The sequence below is a fragment of the Schistocerca serialis genome, chromosome 5 (genome assembly GCF_023864345.2).
Source record: "Schistocerca serialis cubense isolate TAMUIC-IGC-003099 chromosome 5, iqSchSeri2.2, whole genome shotgun sequence".
Lineage (NCBI taxonomy): Eukaryota > Metazoa > Arthropoda > Insecta > Orthoptera > Acrididae > Schistocerca > Schistocerca serialis.
This window is the reverse complement of record NC_064642.1, coordinates 146413974-146424806: the sequence shown is the minus strand read 5'-3', so window position 1 is coordinate 146424806 and position 10833 is coordinate 146413974. Positions and strand designations below refer to the sequence as shown.

The following is a 10833-nucleotide window of genomic DNA, read 5'->3' as shown; positions in this document are numbered from 1 at the left end:
TTTGGGCTGACAAAATGTTTTCGCGCTTCATTTGCTGCTTCATCTTGAATACAAGCATTGCTACCTTCTCCTAAAACTCTTTTGTTTTTGTGGATAATCTTCCTTTGCATTTTGTCTTTTTAAAGTTTACGCAGCACCAGAAATTCACCTCTTGTTTGTTTCCATTGTCCATTGTATACTAAAGCCCGATGTAAATCCGTGAAGGCTTCCTTTGATGGTCTCGGTGAACTCCATTATCTTAGCACTAAAACACGGAACACTGTTTGCCAGTCAGAGGTCAGCTGCAGTAGTGAACTCTGGGAGAAAGCTACACGCACTACGAACTGTGGAAACAACGATTACATAACCACAGCACACAGATTTTTCAACTAGGAGACATCCGTCTCTAATCCTCAACTGAATTTTTATGGGTGGACACCACAATCCTGATAACAACATCGCTTCCACCAGGCTGGTAGATTAAATAAGTATTTTACTAAACACTAAGAGCTAGTTTCGATGTCCTCAGTCCGAAGTGCACAATGGATATGAACACTTTATTCTTGTAAGTATATAACAAAAAATCACACGTAACGCACAGTTACTCATGATGTGGTTCAAAAAATGGCTCAAATGGCTCTGAGCACTATGGGATTTCACTTCTGAGGTCATCAGTCCCCTAGAACTTAGAACTACTTAAACCTAACTAACCTATGGACATCACACACATCCATGCCCGAGGCAGGATTCGAACTTGCGACCGTAGCGGTCGCGCGGTTCCAGACCGTAGCGCCTGATGTGGTCGTCTCGACTTGGGTGTGCATTTTTTGGGGAGGTCATGTCCAGTGGCGACCACATCACTCGAAACTGTACATGACATATATATTTTGAAAGATTCGCTAAAAAAAAAGGCAAACTTACGCATATAAAATTTGTAAATTTAGAGGAAATTCTGACTCTGTTGTCTGGAATACACTCTCTGGCGTTCTGAAGATAACAGGAACGAAGTACAGGGTGCCAAATGTGATCTACAACTTATACAGAAAATAGACTGAAGTTATAAGAGACGGGCAAGAAAAGGAGTAGCTGATAAAGGAATGATAAAGGATAAAAGCCTATATCTGAAGTTACTCAAGAGAATTAAAGATCAGGGAGAAAAATAAAATCCCTGAAGTTTGCTTATGACACTGTACACTGTGGTGACTGAGGTGGGATAACGATATGCACATTCACAGATGGCTGTAGTATCGCGTGCGGAAACTAGAAAAGAGCAGTGCGAAGTTGTCATTTGTACTTAGGTGACTCATGTGAAAAGGCTTCCGACGTCATTATGGCTGTACGACGGAAATTAACAGACTTCGAACGCGGAATGGTAGTTGAAGCTAGACGCATAAGACATTCCACTTCGGAAATCATTGGGGAATTAAATATTCCGAGATCCACAATGTCAAGAGTGTGCCGGATTACCATATTTCAGGCATTACTTCTCACCACGGACAACTCCCTGGTCAACGGCCATCACTTAACGACGTTTGCGCAGAGTTGTTTGTGATAACATACAAGCAACACTGCCTGAAATAACCTCAGAAATCATTCTGGGACTTTCGACGAACACATCCGTTAGGACCGTGCAACGAAATTTGGCTTTAATGGGCTATGGTAGCAGATGGCCGACACGAGTGAGGTCTTGACCATATCCGTTGGACCCTAGACGAGTGGAAAACAGTGGCCTAGTCAGAATAGTCCCAATTTCAGTAAGAGCTGATGGCAGAGTTCTAGTATGGTGCAGACCCCACGGAGCCATAGACCCAATTGTCAACAAGGCATTGTGGAAGCTGATGGCGGCTCCATAATGGTGTAGGCTGGGTTTGCATGGAATGGACTGGGTCCTCTGCTCCAGTTGAACCGATTATTGACTGGAAATGATTATGTTCGGCCACTTGGAGGCCATTTGCATACATTCAACGATGGAAGTTTTGCGGATGACAATCCGCCATGTCACCGGGCAACAGTTGTTCGCGATTGGTTTGAACACATTCTGGTCAATTCGAGCGAAATATTTGGCCGCCCAGATGTCCCGCATGAATCCCATTGAACATTTATGAGACATAATCGAGAAGCCAGTTAGTGCACAAAATTCTGCATCGGCAACGCTTTCGCAGTCGTGGATGGCTGTTGGGGCAGCATGGCTCAGTGTGTCTGTAGGGGACTTCCAACGACCTATTGAGTCCACCCCACCTCGAGCTGCTGCACTACTCCGGGTAGTAGTAGTCCGATACGATGTTAAGTGGTATCCCATGACTTTTATCACTTCAGTGTAATTCTGTCAGAGGCGGTAAAGGATCTGGAAAACATCTAATCTGGAAATCAATAAAACATTGATAATGAAATGTAGTCAAATTAAATAAGGCTATGCTAAGGCAATTAGATTAGGAAATTAGACATTCAAAGTAGCAAGAGAGTTTTTCTGTCTGGACAGCAAAATATCTGACGATGGCCGAAGTTGACAGTATGTAAACTGCACATTGGCAATAGCAAGAAAATCATCTTTGAAAAGGAAAATTTGTTAACATCTAATATAAGCACAAGTGTCTGAAAGTTCTTCTGGAGTGTAGCCGTGTACGGAAGAGAAAAGTGGTCGATAAACTGTTACAGGTGGAGAACGTAAGGTGTTAAATGTTGTGCAACAGAAGAATGCTGAAGATGAAATGAGTATATCGGGTAACTATTACAAAGGGTCTGGATCGAACTGGGAAAAGTAGAAGTTTACTGTAGAACCTGACAATCTAGAACTTGAGATCGTTTGAGTGGGGTTATTCCGAGGGATGAAGTAATCATCGATTTGATAGTGAAGGGATGTGGTCGGGGTAAAAATTGTAGAGGGACGCCAAGGCTTGACGACAGTAAACAGTGTCAAATGGTTGTAGATTGCAATAGTTATGCAGAGATGAAGAGTCTTACGTAGTACAGACTAGAGTGGAGAGCCACCTCAAATCATCCTTCAGACAAAACTACGATAACGTTTAGTATTGCCGATCCCCCTCTCTCCCCCCCCCCCCCCCTCCTCTCGTGACTTCACCTTGCCAAAGCTCATCGACTGCCCAGGTCTAGTCGTAAGGAGGCGACTGTTGCATCCGAAATGGGGAACGCCTCTGGTAGCCAAAAATTTAAAATAGATCCCTTTAGTACATGCTGAAAAAATGAGAATACAAAATGCAGCTATGTTGCCGGCCAAATAGCTGGCCACGTAGAGAATAAAATGATCCTGAAAGAAAGCAAATTTTCACAATCATAGCCTGACACGTCACACTGTAAGACCCGAAAAGTGTCCGTGCACTTGGTGTACGAGTATGTTATTGGGTTGGTGCATCAGTTCGTTTCATTTTTCCATAAGTTTAATAAACGCAACAAATACACAGGACAGAGACGTTAGTCACCAATAATATATTCTCCTTCGCTATTTTCGACAGTCTATCAAAGCTGGGGTACCTTTTCGATTCCGCGACTGTAGAAATTACGAGCTTTTGAGATTAAGAACTCGTCGAGCGATGTTAGGAGAGTATTATCACCTTGAAAGGAATTTCCTTGAAGGTTGTTCGATAAACAGCGGAGAAGGTGAAAATCTGAGGGATGAAGATCAGTTAAATAAGTTGGGTGAGGAATGACTTCCAAACCGAACCCTCCTATAGCGTTTTTTGTCAATCTGCCACAACACGGGCGGGCGTTACCGTGGAGTTGCATCATTTCACGCAGTTTTCCTGGTCTTTGTTCTTCGTTCTTTCAGTTGTTGACAAGTAATGCCAGTAGTGATGGTTACACATCGGGGAAACAATTCGTAGTACACCACAGTCGCTGTTCGCCCAGATGCATAACATTATGCTTTGTGAATGCGAGAGGTTAATGTTGCTCCTTTGTTTGGACTCAATTATTCCTTTCTTTTTTATGTGTTAGCATAAAGACACCATTTCTCGTCACCAGTAACGACACAGGATAGGAATGTTCTGCGTTGCCCACCAGCCAATTGATGACGAGCAAGCAGAGACGAACCTATGGTCACCGGCTGATTTTTGTGATTTTCGCTTCAAGCATTGGATGCCCATACACCTGATTTTTGAACTTTCCCCGTCGCATGCAAATGTTGCACAATTGTGGGATGATCACTGTTCATCACATTTGCAGGTTCTCGAGTGCAGTGACGTGGATCATTGTGGATTAGTGCTTTCAAACGATCTTCACCAAATCCTGAAACCCTTCCTGAACCTGGAGATTCGCCAACGTCAAAACAATTCTTCTTAAAACGAGAAAACCATTTCCTTGCCGTGCCCAAGTGTTTGTGGCTGCCTCCGCTACTGTCACCCCTCTACTGAATTCAAACAGAAGAATATGTCGGAAATGTTTCGATTTCTCCACTTGACACTCCATTTTCTAGCGTCCGCAGCTGCACTCACTATCTCCAAATAACAAAATCACAACATGTAAACTCAGATAGCAACAGTGAACTACAAACAAAAAATGATAATCGATAAATAAACCCATAACAGCCGGAATACCATTCTGAAAAAAAGAAAAAAAACGCTACCAACTTATGCACCGCCACTTATGACACCGAAAATTCTTAAGTGTTCTCATTTATTCTTGCAAAAACGGTTACTATAGACATAACTACCGGTTCGGTGTGATTTTACTCAAAGATCCCGAATCCTGACTGGGGATGGAGGTACGAACTCGATTACTGACTCTGTCACACCATATATCTGCTGTCAATGGAGGCCTATTGTGACTTGAGATATGGACGTTTGCTGACGTCTGTTTGCATGAACGGAGGGCAATGCCGTCGGCATCTGGACATAAAGGACATCGTAACGGTACAGAACGCTTCGGAGGAGCGAATCCGACATGCAAATATTTGTACAAATCCTTTGACATCTTAGCGCGATCGTCTGTTGGTGTTACGTCACAGGCTGTCTTTACTTGCGCAGGAAGGCGAGAAGACACTGAAGCTCCACAGCACGAAATACTATTCGCAGCTTCTTTACAACAGAATAAAACTCTAGTCAGCAACGTAAGTTGAGGGATGCGTTTCACTTTCTGTTAAAGTGGTATGCTCTTTCTGCTTAATTCACAACAGTGGGCAGCCCTCATATTTGAGCTCAATAAATGATATCGTATACGAATATTTCTGGAATTATATTAGGTCTACAACTTTGCTTCCTCCGTTTTGCAATAGACGGCAGTAGCGGCAAGTGGGGTTCGGATGGTTGGTCATAGGTGTAATACAATAAGCTTAGGCATCTGTAAACATATTGCCATAAAAATATTAGACGATTGGTGAGTGTCACAAGGTTATTCTCGATTAAGTACGTCAACTTACGTACCCATTTCTCGCCATCTGCGGGAAGTTTTAATTTTCTGCTTTAACATAAAGAGATCTGCAGCTGTGGCTCTTAAAATGCTGGGTAAGGCTAATGATCAGGGAACTGTTAGTGAAAGAACGTGCAAAGAATATTTTCAACGCCTTAAGGACGGTGGTTTTGATATCGAAGACCGGTATGGCGGTGGAAGACAGAACGTTTTCGTAGCTGCTGAAACAGACGAAGACAATAATCATCTTGAGGTTAAAGCTCTTCTCTCTCTCTCTCTCTCTCTCTCTCTCTCTCTCTCTCTCTCTCACACACACACACACACACACACACACACACACACACATACACACACACACACACAAAGAGAAAAAAAATCACGAACACCTCTGAAAGATTCAAAACAACCGCCAGGGACACTTTCAACTGTTCCACTGTCAGCCATATTGTTTTTACACCTTCAATTGTTCCACTGCCCGCCATGTTTGTTTCTACAGCTGTTAAAGCAGTGCAACAGTTACAGTGACAACTCAATATATAATGTTTGACAGTGATGAAGATGATTAAAAGGAAAATGTAAGTGAAACATTATGTAAATAGACATACACATAGAATTAAATAATTTCAGACATAGAAATAACAAGTTTTCAAATCGTAATTTTGGCTTAAACAATTTGTCTAGTTTATGTCATAAGTGGCTGCAGATGACTGTGGAAAAAACGGTTACTGTAGAAACACAACACATCATAAAAACCACACCATGTGGCAGAAAGGCATGAATTAGTAATTTATGTGTTTTTTCAAATATCTGTAATTACGATTTAAAAACTAATAGCTACATGTATACAAACAGCAAATAACACTCTTTATCTTCAACAGATGGAAAATAAAAGCCCACTGAAGATGCTGCAGCTGCAGTGAAACATGTTTGGGTTAAAAAACAAAAAATGTGTTTTGCTAAAGGCTGACCCTATCCGAAAACACACAGGCGAAGACAGTCACAGGACATCTTCGCTCTTTACTCCTATTCAAACAACTAAACCAGCTCATCACTCATGATGTTTTGCTAAAGGCGGACCCTATCCGAAAACACACAGGCGAAGACAGTCACAGTACATCATTATGGAAAGCAATTGATGCGTTCGAGCCCAGCACTGAAACACAAACGCCCACAATACAGCGATAGACACGTGAAGGTAATTTTGCAGCAGGTCAGTGCTCGATCCCATGTGTCAAAACCCGTCAAAATATACATGGAAACGTTAAAATGAGAAGTCTTATCCCTCCCGCCGGATTCTCTATACGTTTCTCTCTCTGACTACCAACTTTTTCGATCAGTGGCATAAAATCTGATGACCAGCACTTCCGATCATATGAACAGGTGCAAAATTGAATCGATTCACGGATCCCCACAAAAGACGGCCAGTTCTTCCGCCACGGGATTCACATGCTATGCGAAAGATGGGAGAATGTAGTGGCCAGCGATGGGCAGTACTATGAATCATACTTTTTCGGTAAGTTTTTCACAATAAAGCCCCGAACTTCGAGAAAAAATGGTGGAAGAAAAGTTGTAGACCTAGCAGCAAGACATAAGCGATTTTAATTTGTGGTAAAATACTTGAATAACGAACAAGAGAAGACAACACTATACAAATATGCGATTCAAACCTTATTAATATACAGGGTGACAGTTATTGAACTATATGAAATAAAATCGTCATAACGTCCGAACAGATTACGTTAGAACGTTCAAACTACACCGTCGGCCACGGGGCATGATGGGAATTAGTATTCGGTGTAAGGTTTGATTTAGCGACGAAGCCCACTTTCATTTGCATGGGTTCGTCAGTAAGCAAAACTGGTGCACTTTGGGGACTGAGATCAGCATTTTGCGACCGAGAAGTCTTTTCACCCTCAACGGGTGACTGTGTGGTGTGCTATGTCCAGTCACGGAATAATCCGCTGTTCCTTAAAGGCGCCGTGACTACCGAAGGGGACGTGAAGGTTTTAGAAGACGATTTCATCCCCATTATCCGAAGTGACTCTGATTTACACAAGATGTGCTTCATGTTAGACGGATCTCGACCACATTAAAGCAGGAGATTGTTGAATGACCTGAAGGGCACTCTGGGGGCTGCACTCTGACTCTGGGGTATCCAGAGGCCACTGGCATTGACCACGATTGGCCGCCATATTCTCCGGATCTGAACACATGCGACTCCTTTTTGTGGGCTATATTAAAGACAAGGTGTAGAGCAATAGACCCAACACCACGGCTGAGGCGAAAACGGCTATTCAGCAGGTCATCGACAGCATCGATGTTACGACAGTTCAGCGGGTCATGCTGAATTGAGCTATTCGTCTGGGCCACATCATCGCCAATAATGGCAGATACATCGAACATGTCATAACCTAAATCCAAATATTTGCAGTGGCGTTTACATGTTGAATTAAGCGTGTGCACACCGTAACTCGTAAATAATTTACGTTTTTTTCATATAGTTCAATAATTGTCACTTTGTACGTGCAAATGTTCTCAAAAATCTCATGTACAGTCCTCAGGCTTAGAAATGAAGTATATTACGAATAAATTAGGTCTATGAGCACAATTTTACGGTTCTTTATGTGTTAGCCTGAAGCAGAACAAGCCAAGCAGTGTACCAGCAACGCGAATATAATTATTGTGATCGACAGACGTTGTCCTTGAAGGCTGCTCTCGAAGGTTGAAACACGTATGTTGTGTGGCGGCGATGGCGAGGCATTGCAGAGTCTCTGACCAGAGAGCTATTTATCGTAGTTAGTCTGCGCTTGTCCGCGTGAGTGTTGCGAGCAGTACGCTAGTAGTAGTCGTGTAGTACAGTTGCGAGCAGTCTGTCAGTGGGCAGTCTGTGAGCAGTGCAGTATGTCGGTAGTAGCAGTCGAGTGCAGTTGTGTGTGTGAGGAGTCGGCGAGCGTCCACATGGCATTCTGGTCAAGATGCTGAATGAGGTATATTGTTAATTAAGGTAATCATCAGATAATGTAAAGTTTATTTATTGTAATTAATTTTCAACAAGTGCCCCAATAACAATTTTGATTTCAAAGCAATATTTTTAACAAAAGAAGCATTTAATTGAACCAACGATTTCCTTCCATTTCCCTTAAAGAAAAGTTTCAGTTAAATTTCAAAAAAAAAAAAATATTATTTGCAATGCAGTTCCTCCAAGCCGTGGCCAACAATAAGAGCAGAAATTTGACAAGCAGTTTCAATGAGGTAAGAAATTAATTGTGATTTTTTTTTTTTTTTTTGCACAGGGCCAAAGACCGATATTTTTGTTTAATTGAGTTTACATTGTCACTGAAGTCTCATTAGCATTGAATTGTTTTTCATTATTTTCGTGACAGCTTACACCTTGAGTCAGATTGCGATTCTCACTTTTATTGTCATTAAATTTAATTGCTAGGGAGGTTACGCTTGGCTCCATTTCTATTAAATATTGTCCTTTCTTTTAAATTTCGGTGGGGAGGTTACAAGGTGATATGTAGGACAAAACTATGACTCGCAGATTTAGAAAAATGTGATTCATTCACGTTCTTTGCAGTATGTGAGAATTTAAGAACTGAAAGTGGAGTCAGGCAAGAAGATTTCATATCGCCAAAACTATTTGCAGCAATCGTGAAGGACGATTTCTGATCCTTAAATTGAGGAAACTAACAAGAAATATATGTCACTGGAGCGCATCTGAATTACCTTCGTTTTGATGATGACGACTTTCTATTTGCGTCTAGTATACATAACAAGTTTTATATTTAAAATGTAGAAACGTTTTATGTCCTACCATATTTACAGAACGTCCGCTAATAATTCTTCGTGAATAATAGCGAAAATGTCCGAAGTAAAACTCTTTTAAAATGTAAACACAAATAATAATTGATATATAACTACTACGGAAGATGTCTATTGATTGAAACTGACTTATTATGCAGTCACTGTATTTAATGGTTACTATTGTTACTCACTACACCAATAAAACGTGTCATGAAGTTTTTATTTTCGCCAATTCGGCTCTTATCAACTTTTCTGGTAATTTCGATAAGAATAATCACAGATACTATCATGCCGTGCAAATTTACAACCTCATCAAGCTCTAATTTGGCACGCAATAAATCAGCACTCCGTCTTCAGGCCACAAGTGGCCCATCGGGACCATCCGACCGCCGTGTCATCCTGAGCTGAGGGTGAAAATACGAGGGTGTATGGTAAGCACACCGCTCTGCCGGTCGTTATGATGGTTTTGTGTGACCGGAGCCGCTACTATTCGGTCGTGTAGCTCCTCAACTGGCATCACGAGGTTGAGTTCATCCCGAAAAATAGCAACAGCGCATGGCGGCCAAGATGGTCACCCATACAAGTGCCGGCCACGCCCGACAGCACTTAACTTCAGTGATCTGACGGGAACCGGTGTATCCACTGCGGTAAGGCCGTTGCCCGACACGCACTAAATACTTCTGATTTATCTTTGAGTAAAGTTTCAGTCCACCATTATACGGCGCGCACGCTTGTTCTTATTGGCTGAGCACTGCAGCAGGCGCTGTGTACAAATTAGATAGCTGGTGGATATGCATTTTCGTGGTTTTGTTTACATTTTTGCGCTAGTTGGACCAATGAAGACGTACTGCGCATCGGTATTTAAGCTGTATATTTATGGGCAACTAACTTTAATGTCACAGCATAATATTCACTAAATTTTTTACTCCTGTGTTTTCATGAGTGATGAGCTGGTTTAGTTGTTTGAATAGGAGTAAAGAGCGATTGTTGTTTGAATAGGAGTAAAGGGCGATTATATTAATCAAGTTTTATGGGTTTTGGAAGGGACACTAAATTAATTTCATTTTTTCGCTACATTACACACGGTAACACCAGTATTGACTAACTTATTACATTATCATCATGTTAAACAAAACGAGCTTAGTTCACCACTTGTATACACGGTTAATTGTATCTTTAAAATTAGGGTGGCATTCTGTTTCTGTTACAACCAGTCTTGCTATTAGCATAGAGCAAATGTTTTGGCCCACTGTCGTCTGCCCTGATGAGACGCTGGCTGTTTCAAAGAAATCCATGTTCTTACACCGTCTCAGGATTTACATCACAATACTGGTTCCTTTAGTAGGATCGAAAGCTTCCGATAGTTCAGAACAAATAAAAAATCAAAAAATACATGTCCATTGAGAGGCTGCAGATGCGTGAAAACACTACATTACAATTTAAGTTGATAAAGTCATTTTCTTGTCACAATAAACTCCGACCTAATGCATTGTCAACGAGAAACTGACGCCCACCGTTGTTGTGATATTGGACTGCATCCTGTAAATTGTGGAGTTGCCTGTGTTGGACGCATGCCAGTTTTTTTGGGATCAGTTAGTATGGCGCACTGCTCATTCAGTAGTCACTCTACATGTCACAGATGTTTTTATGATTTTTGCTTTCCAGTCTTCATTTGTCACGTATTTC

The 10833-nt window shown here is 41.6% G+C and overlaps 1 pseudogene; it reads right to left on the bottom strand.

Moving 5' to 3' along the window:
* Positions 1–9690: 9690 nt before the first annotated feature.
* LOC126482896 (5S ribosomal RNA) lies at positions 9691–9808 on the bottom strand (annotated as a pseudogene).
* Positions 9809–10833: the final 1025 nt, after the last annotated feature.